Raw genomic sequence first — 14459 nt, 5'->3', positions numbered from 1 at the left:
TTCTGTTTTTGAAGATTTTTTTGGTCTGAGCCAAAGATAGAAGTGGATCTAGCAGGTGTTACTCACTTATCCTGGCTCTAGTGCCAGTCCACTCATCTTCCATCCCAAAAAAAACATCTCTTTCTGTTTAGTGCATTTCTGCCTACCAAAGCTGTCACCTCTGATGTCATCACTCTAAACCTTTTATAGCTGGAATAGCCAGTGCAATCAGGTGGTTAGTGCATGCTTGCTACCAGTGTCTGCATTCAAGCCTAGTCACTAATTCAGCTCTGCTCTAATAAGGTGCTGCCTGCACACTCGGCTCTCCTACATCAAGGTGCATCTCAACCAACTAATATCTGCTATTCCAAAATACTGTCCACACACTCAGCTATGCTGCATCAAGGTGTTTGTCTACCAACTCACCTCTGCTGTACCAAGGTGCTGTCTGCACACTTAGCTCTGCAACAGCAAGCTACCAATTTGACTCTGCTATACCAAGGTGCTGTCTGCGCACTCTGCTCTGTTACATCTAGTTGAATATCAAACATCTTAGCTCTGCCATATCAAGGTGCTTGCCTGACACCTTAGCTGTGCTATACCAAGGTGCTGTTTGCAAACTTGTCTCTATTGTATCAAGATGCTTGACTACCTACATTGCCCAGCTGTTCCAAAGTGCTATCCACAAAGTTTGCTCTGTGATTCCAAAGTGCCTGTCTGCTTTTCCAGATCTGCTAACCCTAGCTGTTCCACATGCCATCTGGCCTATCCCAACTCCATTGCATCAACGACTTTAGTTCATGCTGCTAACCCTGACCTAAAATGAATCCATCTCAACAGGTGAGCCATAATATAAGGAATAGTGATAAGTAGTGATGAGCGAATGTTTTGATATTCGGGTTTGGTGAATAAACCCGAACATCAAAAAAATGTTAGTGTTCGGGCACCCGATCACGAACCCAAACATGGCCCCAAACATCCCTGGTTTCCCACGCTGTCATCTGCGTGAAAGTATGGGAATCAGGGGCTTACCGTGGGTGACAGGTGCCGGCTGATGGGAATACTAGCCCCATCATCCGGCGCCTGCAGTCACTGTACTTAAGCTGCCCAAGCGTCACTGATGGGAGAAGTAATCTCTCATCAGCTGCGCTTGCGCAGTGAAAGTGAAAGTAAAAAAAAGATCAAATAAATTATTTAAAAATAATAAACACATCATACTCACCTACCACTTACCTACACCTTGACCTCAATGTTCTTGTCCCCTGTAAAAAATAAAAAAACACCATATGCTCACCTTACAGCTAATCCCCGAAGTCCATGTCTCCTGCAATAAAAGTAAAATAATAAACCTACCTCATCCTCACCTGTTCACCTTAGTCCATATAGCGAGGGTCCAATGATGATCTCAGTGATAGCACTGCCACATCCGGAGATGTGACCGTCCTATCCAGCAGCCGGCGATCCACTGACAGGAGCGCTTTGGATCCTGCAGTGTATCACGAGAAGCTGCTGGCTGAGGTCACCGGAGTTCAAACAGCTGATGATCAGCTGAGCGCTCCGGTGATCTCACTTACAGCATCAGTGCTGCGTGGGAATTTTCCCAATCAGGACTAATGCCATAAATGAGATCACTGGAGCTCTCAGCTAATCTTCAGCTGTTTGAACTCAAGTGACCTCACCCCGGCAGTGCAGCACTATACACTGACAGGAGTGATTACACTCCTGTCAATGTATACAGTGCTGTCTACTACAGCAGTGACATCAGTAATTGCTGGTGTGACTGCGGTAGAAGTGACCCAGATCACCGTGGGACACTGGGATTACATGATGATGGTGGACAGGTGAGGGATATGCTTGTTTTTTATTTTTGGTTTCTTACAGGAGACAAGAGATTCGGGGATTAGGCATTAGGGGAGTATACAGTGTTTTTTTATTTTTAAATAAATTATTAAAACCATGTGGAATTTTATTTAAATAAAATACTTTATTCTGGCCGTGTCTTTATTGAAAAAAAAGTCAAAATCCTTTACTACGGGGTTAGTAATGGGGCGTTTTATAGACGCTTCTCCATTACTAACCTGGGCTTCATGTCAGCTGCCAATACAAGGCTGACGTGAACCATACCCTATTACCCCACTCGCCACCGCTACACGGCAGTGGGAAGAGCAAGGCTAAGCGCCAGATCCGTTTTTGGGTCTACTGAGGGCTGATGTTATTAGCCTCAGAGGGAACCAGGATCCATGGCTCCTTCCCTGGCTATTAACGTCAGCTCACAGCTTTCTGTTTAGCCTTTGCTGGTTAAATTTTATAGGGGGACCCTATGTTAATTTTTTTTCTGGGGTCCCCCTGTAATTTAGCCTGTAAAGGCTAAGCAAACAGCTGTGACCCGTTATTAATAACCAGGGAACATCTTTGGCTAATGGCTAATATCAGCCCCCAGCAGTCAGCTTTCGCTCTGCTGGTTATGAAAATAATGCAGCAGCCAACATCATCTTTTTTATTTAATTCTTCATTTTATTCCATTGATAAGAAATCCCATGCCCACTGTGCTTGTTTTTGACGCTGCATAAACTCACCCGCACCATGTCAATTTCTGTAGCAGAGACGCTGCAGATTTTGACCAATTGAAATGTCATTACATGCGGTGGATCCTCATGTACTGATAAAACAAATGCTGCATTCGAACAAAGCATTTTGGACGCAGCGAAAATACTCACCCCTGGTCCAACGGTGATCCAAGGGTTAGGGTATGTGCATACGATCTGGACAGGCAGCGTTTTGGATGCAGCATACTTTATGCTGAGTCCAAAAGGGCTGCATTCTATTGAACGCAGGTGAATCCGCATGTGTTCATTGAACCATGCGGATTCACCGCATTCAAAATATTGTATGATTCAGATTTCTCTTGCAGAAACTAGCGACTCAGCAAGAGAAACTGACATGGTGCGGTCTTGAAAGACGCGCCGCACGTCCGTGTCTGCGGGTGATCCGCAGTCTCAGATGAACGCATAGTGGACATGGGATTTCTACAAATCCCATTCACTATGCTGTAACATCTGGGGCTGCGGGTTTGACGCTGCATAAGCACACAGCTTCAAACCCGCAGCGGCTCCTGATCGTGTGCACATACCCTTAGAGCATTGTCCCACGTTTCTTTTTTCAAATATCTTTAGTTCCAAAAAGCATTCATTGCTGTGCAAAAACGCCTGCCGGCAAATTGCGGCTAAAACGCATCAATTTTGCAGTAAAATCGCTGCAAAATCACGGCAAAAACACAAGCAATAAGGCTATGTTCACACATTGCGTTTTTTGTGTTTTTTTATGCTTTTTTTATGCAAATTTTCTGCTGCGTTTTACAGTACCAGCAAAGTCTATGAGATTCTATAAATCTCACGCACTTATTTTGTTTGATCAGGATTTTGTGATTTGCATAATTTTTTTGCAGAATAGGGCTATGTTCACACATTACGTTTTTGCTGAATTTTTGCCGCAATATTGATGCGTTTTATTGCCTGCATTTATGCCGCGATTTTACTGCGATTTTGATGTGTTATTACTTGAGTTTTTGCCATGAGTTTGTCACAATTTTTTGTCACGATTTTGCCTGCATTTTTTCAGTGCATTCAATGCACAGAGAATTGACATGCTGAAGATTATTTTCTATTTTGACTTTTGGTGCATTTTGCCTGCATTTTTCACCCATTGAATGCACTGAAAAACGCAGGCAAAAAATGCGGCAAAAATACACAGAGAATTCACATGCTGGTGATTATTTTCTGCACCAAATCTGCAAATCCAAAATACTCAACGTGTGCATAACACTTCACGTTTCTCATTCACTTTGCTGCACAGTTTTAGGTGCATTTTTGCATGCATGTTTTGCATGCGTTTTATGATGTTTTTTAAAAGCAATGAATGCTTTACAGGCATCACGTGATCCCCGGCTGCAGCCGGCTCTGACATCCACTGATGTCACGACAAGTGCTGGCAGCAGCCGGGGGTCTTTTTCTTCTTGGTTCCAGATGGATGCCAGCCTGTGGGCGGGGTTACCCCCACGTCACACCCAGCATCCACCGTGCGCTTTCCCAATGAATGGGGAGTGGCAGAGCGCGCGGTGGATGCCGGGTGTGACGCGGGGGGTAACCCCGCCCACAGCCTGGCATCCACCTGGAACCAGGAAGAAAAAGACCCCCGGCTGCTGCCAGCACTTGTCGTGACATCAGCAGAAGTCAGAGCCGGGGGTCACATGATGCCTGTGAGTGGCCAGTGATAGCGTCACTCACAGGCATTATCTGCAACAGAAGGTATTTACAAAAAGGATTAGGGGCACTGGGGGGATACATTGGTGGGTAATCTAAAGTAGTGGACAACCCCTTTAATGGCCCCATATAGTGAACCACAGCGTAATGGCCCCATATAGTGAACCACAGCGTAATGACCCCATTTAGTGAACCACAGTGTAATGGCCCCAGATAGTGCACCACAGTACAATGGCCCCATATAGGGCCTCACAGTATAATGGCCCCATATAGTGCCCCACAGTATAATGGCCTCATATAGTGCACCACAGCGTAATGGACCCATATAGTGAACCACAGTGTAATGGCCCCATATATTGCACCACAATCTAATGGCCCTATATAGTGCCCCACAGCATAATGATCCCATATAGTGCCTCACAGTATAATGGCCCCATAAGTGACCCACAGTATATGCCCCCTCATCCTTGTATATGGCCCCCATTCTGGTACATGGCCTCAATCCTGGGTATATGCCCCCATCTTGGATATATGGAATATGGTCCCCATCCTGGGTATATGCCCCCCCCCATCCTGGGTATATGGCCCACCCCATCCTGTGTATATGGCCCCCCCATCCTGGGTATATGCCCCCATCCTGGGTATTTGCCCCTCCATCCTGGGTATTTGCCCCGCCATCCTGGGTATGTGCCCCCATCCTGGGTATTTGCTCCCATCCTGGGAATATGACCCTCCATCCTGGGTATATGACCCTCCATCCTGGTTATATGGCCCCATCCTGGGTATATGCCCCCATCCTGGGTATATGCCCCTCCATCCCAGGTACTGTATATGCCCCTCCATCATTGGTATATGGCCCCATCCTAGATATTTGGCCCCATCCTGGGTATATGCCCCCATCCTGTGTATTTGCCCCTCCATCCTGGGTATTTGCCCCTCCGTCCTGGGTATTTGCTCCCATCCTGGAATATGACCCTCCATCCTGGGTATATGACCCTCCATCCTGGTTATATGGCCCCATCCTGGGTATATGCCCCCATCCTGGGTATATGCCCCTCCATCCCAGGTATATGCGCCTCCATCCCAGGTATATGCCCCTCCATAATGGGTTTATGGCCCCATCCAAGATATTTGGCCCCATCCTGGGTATATGCCCCCATCCTGGGTATTTGTCCCTCCATCCTGGGTATTTGTCCCTCCATCCTGGATATTTGCTCCCATCCTGGAATATGACCCTCCATCCTGGGTATATAACCCTCCATCCTGGTTATATGGCCCCATCCTGGGTATATGCCCCTCCATCCCAGGTATATGCCCCTCCATCATGGGTATATGGCCCCATCCTAGGTATTTGGCCCCATCCTGGGAATATGACCACATCCTGGGTATAGTCTCCCATATATTCAATGCAAAGAAAAAAAAACGGTTCTACTCACCTTCCACGTTCCCACGCAGCCCCGTGTCTGTGTGCTCTGAAGATGTCAGTGGTGAGCAGTGATAACAGCTGACAGGCTGAGATCACCGTTCCCCTCCTCAGATACTCACCCGGGACCTCCACTCCCAGCACCTTGTCTCCCCGGCAGCTCCTGACACCGCACGCACTGAGCAGTAGGTGCCATGACAGGGGGAATGTGCAGCTTGCAGCTTACACTGCGGACTCCACTGAGGGGTCCACAAAGATGGCTGTTATCTCCTCCCACAGCTGCGACCTGGAGAGCCCAGGTGACGTGCCCAGGTCACAGCTAGAGGCAGAAGGAGCTGCCTCTAATGTTAGAGATAGGGTCGGTGACCGACTATTGTCTCTTATGGCCAGGACAGCCATAAGTGAGGTGTGTAAGAGTGCTGCTTAGTTCTTAAACACCCCCCAAATAAAAATGGCAGCCCCCAGTGGCCAATGTAAAAATGAATAAATAAAAAACTAATAAAGTGGTACATTTTATTTTATATTAAAAATAATTGATTACATAATCAATAATTATTAATACAAAATTTTAAATCGCGGCACCTTCCCTTTAATGTCAAAATTAGCTTGTTCACTTAGGGGTTAAATATTAGTCCTTGTGACCATTCCAGAAAGGAATCTATAAAATACCGAACTATCATGAGCAAACTGCCCAGCCGATCTGTAATCCAGTTGCTTATTTCTAAACCTAAACTTATGGGTACCATTGTTCCTGCTGACGCAAAATGTCAAATATGTAAATGAATTAAAATATGAAAAAATAAAGTGCAAGAACAAAGGAGGGTGTGAGCTTAAAAAGAACTGCTTATTCTGAGCAGCATCCATTGTGGGAACCATGCTCAGTATTTATCTGTCAGGGAAGATGCTTTAGTGTTGATGCATACAACGTGTGACCATTAATGATGCTGATGTTATATCCTCAGATTAGCATGATTTAAGTCCAATGTGTAATGATGTCGTTGGTTTGATGCAGTGCCTCTGTTTACGAGCTGATTAAATTGGAAGACTTAGCTTGTTTCATGCTCTGTGCTTTACAGCTTCATTACTGCAATCACAGAAGCTGTGAATATGCCCCCATACATCATGTCACAATATATCACTCCTTAAGATTGAAGCAGTGGGAGCTGTTTATCAGGCGCACACAAAGGAGCTATTGGCAAAAAAGGCACACAAAATCGCCTTGGAATTTTTCTTCTAGTTTGGTGGAAGATACATTAAAAAAAAAAAACATTTTATGCTACCTGAGAATCAGAGAAGTCAAAAATATTGAGGATTCACAAAAATGAGCAGATAATAGTGCTGGACTGCAATGCCTTTACATGAAGTGGGATTAAGTTCTCTTTATTAGGTGTCGATATCTAAATATTCAGGGGTAAAATGCTAAAGAGACACTTAATAGGGATAATAAAGGATAGTTTGAATGCTGGATCCATAAGGGATGCAAAGGATCCATTAGATGGCAGATTGTTGTCTCATTTCATGGCTACTCAATGTTATTTATTCTGTTATTAATAGAATGAATTACTGTCTGTACAATGGATAATAAATCGCAACATCAATGCCTTAATATTTACTGGACCAATGCTATGGCCGGGCTGCGGGGCCAACGGCTCATACATCTAAACATGTATTTTTTTGCAGTAGTCATTATTGTTCTTCTGTAGCAGATTCCTCCCATAAAGGGCATAAAATTGAATGTAAAAATATGATGAGATTTTACACATGACTTTCTGCTATGCAATATTGTTTAAGCGCATCACATTCTTATTGTATGCCATTTTGTACTGTGATCATGTGCAAAATCTCATTGAACCAACATCAAATGCGATAGGATATCATGGTGCCCAGTCCTACAGTATATTAAGAAAACCTTCAATTTACTAAAAATAAGGTTGATAATTGTCTTCTCTACCTTGGTGATGGCATATCATACCTTACACGGTCTTACCAGCATATGCCTGAATCAACAGTTATCAATTCTCATTTTTAATGGCACAGAGTTTTGTAACATGTAGCTAAGATGTCATAACAGGCACAAAAATACACAGTATACAATACATAGTGTAACAGTACTATACAATATGTGCTATATACCCACAGAAATAACACAGTGCCTACACACAGCTAGAAAACCGTAATAACCATGCTTCAGACCAGGCACCTGTTATTTATTAACAACTGTGCCACCATGGGCCGCTGTGTGGTCACTCACCAGTCTCCTTCGCACAAGCTGGATTTTGGCCTTCTCCTTTTAGCATTGTCGGGGTTAATTTATATCATTTCTCACTGTTGCAGAAAACGCAACCAGCTTCCCTGCATCTTCTAATTGAGATTAAAGAAGCACTCGGCTAATTAGCTCTAAGAAATTACTTTATAATTTAAACAGTTAGGTAAATGTTTTTCTTGCAAGGGTGATCAGTAGAAATGTGTACGCCGAGAGCCGGCTCTAACAAAGTGACGAAGGAAAAAAAATATGTAGGCATGTTTTCATTTTTGCTAAAAAGAATAAGAGTTAATAAATCCTGCATATTTCTGCTTAGAGGAGCCTTTACTACAGGGTAATACAAAAGGCCAAAAATGTAGTAAGCTTTGCCCCGTCTGGATGGTGCTTTGTGTGTCCTCACCTTCCCGCTGTCCGCTCTCAGTCCCATTTTCATGCTTATAGCAACTGTTTCAATATTCAGAAAGCTTCTTAGTCCATGAAAAATGTCTAGTAAAATCTTTAATAGAACAGGAAATGACTGGCGTTGGGACACGTAGCTGCAATCTCTGTCCCTCAGACGAGCATATTAAACGTCCGTGTGTCGTCCGAATGCAAATCTGATCGCATAGGTACAACACAAGGGCCAGTGTACGTCACCGTGGTAGTTCATATCAACGTTTTTACACACGGACACATGGTTTCCATATAAAATGTCCTATGATCCGTATTATGGAATAGGCTTGCCCATTATAAGTCGAGGGGTGTGCAAAACATGGATCACATATGGGTTACCATTAGTGATGGGCGAGCATGTTCTGTTAACCCTTTCGGCGAGCATGCTTGGGTGTTTTCCAAGTATCTTAGGCGTGCTCAAATGTTATGTTTCAGTCACTGTGTGTGCATGATTTGCGACTGTTTGACAGCTTTAATACATGTGAGGAATGCCTAACAAACAGGCGTTCCTCACATGTATTAAAGCTGTCAAACAGTCGCAAATCATGCGCACAGAGTCACTCAAACATAACATTTGAGCAGGCTGAAGATACTCGGAAAACACCCGAGCATGCTCGTAAATCTCGAGTAACGAGCATGCTCGCTCATCACAAGTTACCATCCGTATGTTGTGTGTTTTCACGTATCCATTACAAATATTAAGATAGGAAACTGTATTGAATTTTATTATTTATTACAATGTTCATGGAAAAACTGGATACAATGTACATGCAGAAGATGGGCATACGGGTGGCACATAAATGTAAAAAAAACTGACACACAAATGCAATACTGATAGGAAAAATGAACATATGGAACATATCATGTTAAAATGTCATTCTTCTGATGAAAAACAAAGGATTTAGTATACACTGGTGTGAGTGCCGGGTGTCGGACCACCACCGATCTGATATTGATGACCGATCCTCGGGATAGGTCATCACTATATAATTCCTGGACAGCCCCATTAAATAACGTAGATTGTGAGCCCCAATGAGAACAGTGCCGATAATGTCTGTAAATTGTCTGTATTGTAAAGCACGGCGGAATATGTTGGTGCTATATAAATAAAAAGATTACTATTAAATGTTTACTGAAGCGTTACATGAGTTTCATATTAAATTGTGTGAATTGTAAAGCGCTGCGGAATATGTTGGCGCTATAAAAATAGAAAGATTATTATTAAATGTTTACTGAAGCATTAAATGAGTTTCATTTTAGCTTCTAATGATATCAGCAAGCATAATAAATAGTAATTAAGGACATGGCAGTCATGTCTACAAAATGTACAAGTCACTGGCTTTGTGCGCAGTCACATGTGCTTCTCCGCTTCTAGCATGGGTGCAGGAATTGCTTTCTGTTGCATCCACTTTTTTGGTCAATCAGATGGACCAGAAGGGCGCATGCTGCAATATCTTTCCACAAAAACTATTGGTGAATGTGGAATAAATGCCAATCTGCACTAACCGTTTGGATACAATTGTTCCATGTGTGGTCCATTACACAGCACAAATACATGCTTGTCTGAACAAGTCCACAATGTTAGGACAAATTATTATATCTCCTTCACATGTCCGTATAAAAAACACGTATATGAAAAACGGTACCAGTGTCATCAGTGTGTCATCAGTATGTCATCAGTGTCTCATCAGTATGTCATCAGTATGTCATCAGTGTGTCATCAGCGTGTCATCAGTACGTCATCAGTGTGTCATCAGTGTGTCATCAGTATGTCATCAGTGTGTCATCAGTATGTCATCAGTATGTCATCAGTGTGTCATCAGTATGTCATCAGTGTGTCATCAGTGTGTCATCAGTATGTCATCAGTATGTCATCAGTGTGTCATCAGTATGTCATCAGTATGTCATCAGTGTGTCATCAGTACGTCATCAGTGTGTCATCAGTGTGTCATCAGTGTGTCATCAGTGTGTCATCAGTATGTCATCAGTATGTCATCAGTGTGTCATCAGTATGTCATCAGTGTGTCATCAGTGTGTCATCAGTACGTCATCAGTGTGTCATCAGTGTGTCCATTTTTACCATCAATTGTCATCAGTGTTTTTCGGGTATGAATAAAAATAATAATAAATTGCAACGCTTCTCCTATACTTTGCAATGCTATACACGGACAGCACACGGATGACACACAGTTGTGCTATACATGTTTTTCATGGACCCATAGACTTGTATTGGCAATTGTCATCCATGCTGCCAGAAAAAAAACGAACAAGTCTCCATGTGTTTTGCACAGACACGGTCCGAGTAAAAACACGGACATGTGCATAGCAGCATAGGCTATAATGGGTACATGTGAAAAGAACAGCCAGAACGCGTACTGGAAACACGGACATGTGAAGAAGGCCTAACAGATGTGACTAACAGTTGACACATGGCAGAGCTGCCTCCTGAAAGACTAAAATACACCTTATAGCAACAGTTGCAGTCCATAGGGGACAATGCAAATGCAATCTGCAGAACTGCTACCAGCTCTCAGCTTTTGATACTGATGCTGTGATGCTGCAGATATCTGTATATAGCCCCAGTCTTTAAGACAGTTAAAGGCAATGTTGTTGTTATCCTCTGGAAATGGGATACAAGCAAATATGCTGCAGATATGAAAATCCCAATCTGTCCACAAATCGGCACTGATTTCTGCAGCATGCGGGTGGTGTTTTAGTCAATGTTATTTGTATGCATTATACTGTACTTAGGTTGCAAAATACCAGTGTGAATCCACTGTATGTAGCCTTAGTTCATTGAACAATGTCCACATTGTTAAATAATAGGCACTAGTAGAATAATACAATATCTGTCCTCACTTGTAACGGTAAATATTTCTATATAGGAGAACATTATATACATACAGTATATACAGCATATATACCTAGATTCTCCTAGATATATCATACTACAATCTAGGTGCACCTGATTTTTTTATACTAAGAAAACAAATAGTTTTAGTTGAACTATATAGGACTTGATTCAATGAATGCAGAAAACACCCTAGCCACTAGGTGGCATGCAAGTGCTATTCAGCAGGAATAAGACTGCTTCTACATATAGGAACACAGCATTTAGATCTTGAGGACTAGCTGGTATTCTGTTCTTTTATACACATAATTGGGTTTGTTTCTTTGGACATGAAAATATCCCCAAGCTTAAAATAATGGTCTTCAGATGTTGAAACAGAATATAGTAGGGGGTATATCTGAAGTAATGTACTGATTTAAAGACACAGAAATCAACGCTGACTTCACTGGAAGCTCTGGAAAGTTACATATCAGTCACTTATAATTCCCATTTGAAAGTGAATAGAAAATAGTTATGTTGCCTATTGGGGAATGAGTAGGGAAAATCAATACAGAAGTTGCAATGCCTTGGGCATGCAAGTGTTATTTGAAATGGTATAAATGTGACTGTGTGCCATTGTGCTACATTTTCTCTTTGCTTTATATCTTACATTTTGAGGAATTTGCTTGAGTTTAATATAATGTGTTAGACCTATATGTTCCAAAAGTAAGCTTAATGGGAGGATAAATGTTATACTACGCAGCATGTGGAAGGACCTGAAGAACTTCTACCTTTAAGAAGCAATTGTCTCTCATTAACTCCTTCTCAACTCATAGTGGAGTTAAATGAAGTGATTAATGAGTTTGGACACACACTGTTGTCCCTGGCATGAACGGTGGTGTGAAATGACACAAGCAACTCTTTCACAGTGAAGATTCTGACAAAGTGTTGACAGTGACATCTTCACTGCGTCCTGTAAAATACAAGGCAGGCAAGCACCTCCACAAGGCGTTCACACTGTGGATTTCTTCCTACCAGAGCCATGAATGTAATGTGTGTGATTGTATCTGTCTGTGTGCAGAAGGGTGAAAACTAACCATATTGCTAACACCATGCAAGGAAACGTTCTGTGCAACTTAATGTGCAATGGCCTCCGAATGTATTAATTGCTAAACTGTATGTATCTTTTTGTCATAGCTGAGATAATGTAATCATGGTAACAGTAATATCATCATCAAGAAGAACAATAAGTGCCATATAACTCGAACAATGTTCACGGTATGATAGGCCTAGAACATACGTGTCAAACTTTGGCCCGTGGGCAAAATCTGGCCCGCAACACCAGAACCACCACCCCTATGTGGGGCCATTATACTGTAGGGAGGACTATGTGGGGCCCATTATATTGTATGGAGGACTATGTTGGGCCTATTACTATGTATGGGGGACTATGTGGGGCCCATTATACTGTATGAAGGACTATGTGGGGCCCATTATTCTGTATGGAGGACTATGTGGGGCCCATTATACTGTATGAAGGACTATGTGGGGCCCATTATACTGTATGGAGGACTATGTGGGGCCCATTATACTGTATGAAGGACTATGTGGGGCCCATTATACTGCATGGAGGACTATGTGGGGCCCATTATACTGTATGGAGGACTATGTGGGGCCCATTATACTGTATGGAGGACTATGTGGGGCCCATTATACTGTATGGAGGACTATGTGGAGCCCATTATACCATATGGAGGACTATGTGGGGCCCATTATACTGTGTGGAGGACTATGTGGGGCCCATTATACTGTACACTGATTGGCCCGTGACTTTGCCCAAGTTTTTCATTTTGGCCTCTGTGTGTTTGATTTTGACATCCCTTGTTTAGAGGGACAAGTCAAGGATCTTGTAATAATTTATACAGTTTTATGATTTTGGGAGATTAGTAAGAAGCTAGTATACCCAAAATGAACAAACATGGGGAGAACAAACTAAGTTCCTTGTTTTAAGTGGGCTGATTTCAATTATACCAGGGACCTCCATACTGCAGGGGTATATGCAAACGACCTCTTTTAGACGCCTGCATGACTGCATCATTTTTGCTATAGGAAATCACTTCAGGAAAGTGCTGAAGCATCTTCTTTGATGTCCTTTGTGTTGTTTTTCAGCGGCTATTTTCTTTTTATTTCATATATAAGATAGTGGTGGATTCCAATTGGAAGCTACTAGAAGAATGGACCGGTCACTTCTTTTAGCCGTTTCACGGCTGCATCAGTTAATAATCCAATCCAATAATAATCCAATCTTTTATATGTTTTTTTAAAACGCTTTCTCAGGTGGCTTCCAGGCAGAATCCGCCTGAAAAAAAGACATCATGTGTACATACCCCAAGGCGTCAGTGCTAACCAATACCTCCATGCTGTCTTCTGCTTATGGTGCCTTATCGATAGTAACTGGCATGATTCCTGAGATTGCTTGGCTGGGGCTCTCTAAAGATATTCATAAACATTGAGTTGTCATGCAATCACTTCATAATGGACAAGTTGAGGTATTCAATCCATCTTATTTGTATGGGTACCAACCTACATATTGGATTTCCCTTTGCCACTCTTGTTTCTCTATACTAGTAGGTTGACAGGTCTCTCTGTGAATGTGATAAGAAAATTAGATTGCAAACTCCATTAGGATAAGGCCTGATATGAATAGACTCTTTATGGTGCTGCAAAATGTGTCCGAAGTATAATCAATAAATGAATAATAAAGCATATTATGATTGGCATTCTGTTACATATGTGAACAAAGCCCGAGCTCTGCAGCAGGCTGCGACATGTTTTATCCACAACATCTGCCCATTTTGTGCCTGTGGAAACATCCTTTGCTACCTGTAGTGACTGAGTGACATCTCCTACATTCTGCACATGCATCTCTGCCCATTAATGCTGTACAATCAGCTAATCAAACACTGTTCTGCTGTCTGCTGACACCAGGCTCTATTTGGTGTGTCAAATGTTATAGTTGTCTGCTTGATGCTGATGTATGATAATTTATTTAAGCTTTGCATACTAATTAGCTGCAAGCTCAAGCGTAACCTGAGATTCCAAGCTTGTATAGGAGGTTCCTTCTGGTTTGATCAAACTTAACGATACTAGATATTTTTTCATTAGCAATGTCTTTAGAAGAGGTTATGGTCTTTTTGATTTTTGTTATATTACTTTGTACTATATATGCAGCATTAAAATCAGATTTGTGGTGTTATACCTCTTGGCACCCTT

The sequence above is a fragment of the Phyllobates terribilis genome, unplaced genomic scaffold (assembly GCF_046119375.1).
Source record: "Phyllobates terribilis strain yellow unplaced genomic scaffold, ASM4611937v1 Scaffold_5__5_contigs__length_657084704, whole genome shotgun sequence".
Taxonomy (NCBI): Eukaryota; Metazoa; Chordata; class Amphibia; order Anura; family Dendrobatidae; genus Phyllobates; species Phyllobates terribilis.
This window is presented reverse-complemented; position numbering follows the sequence as displayed.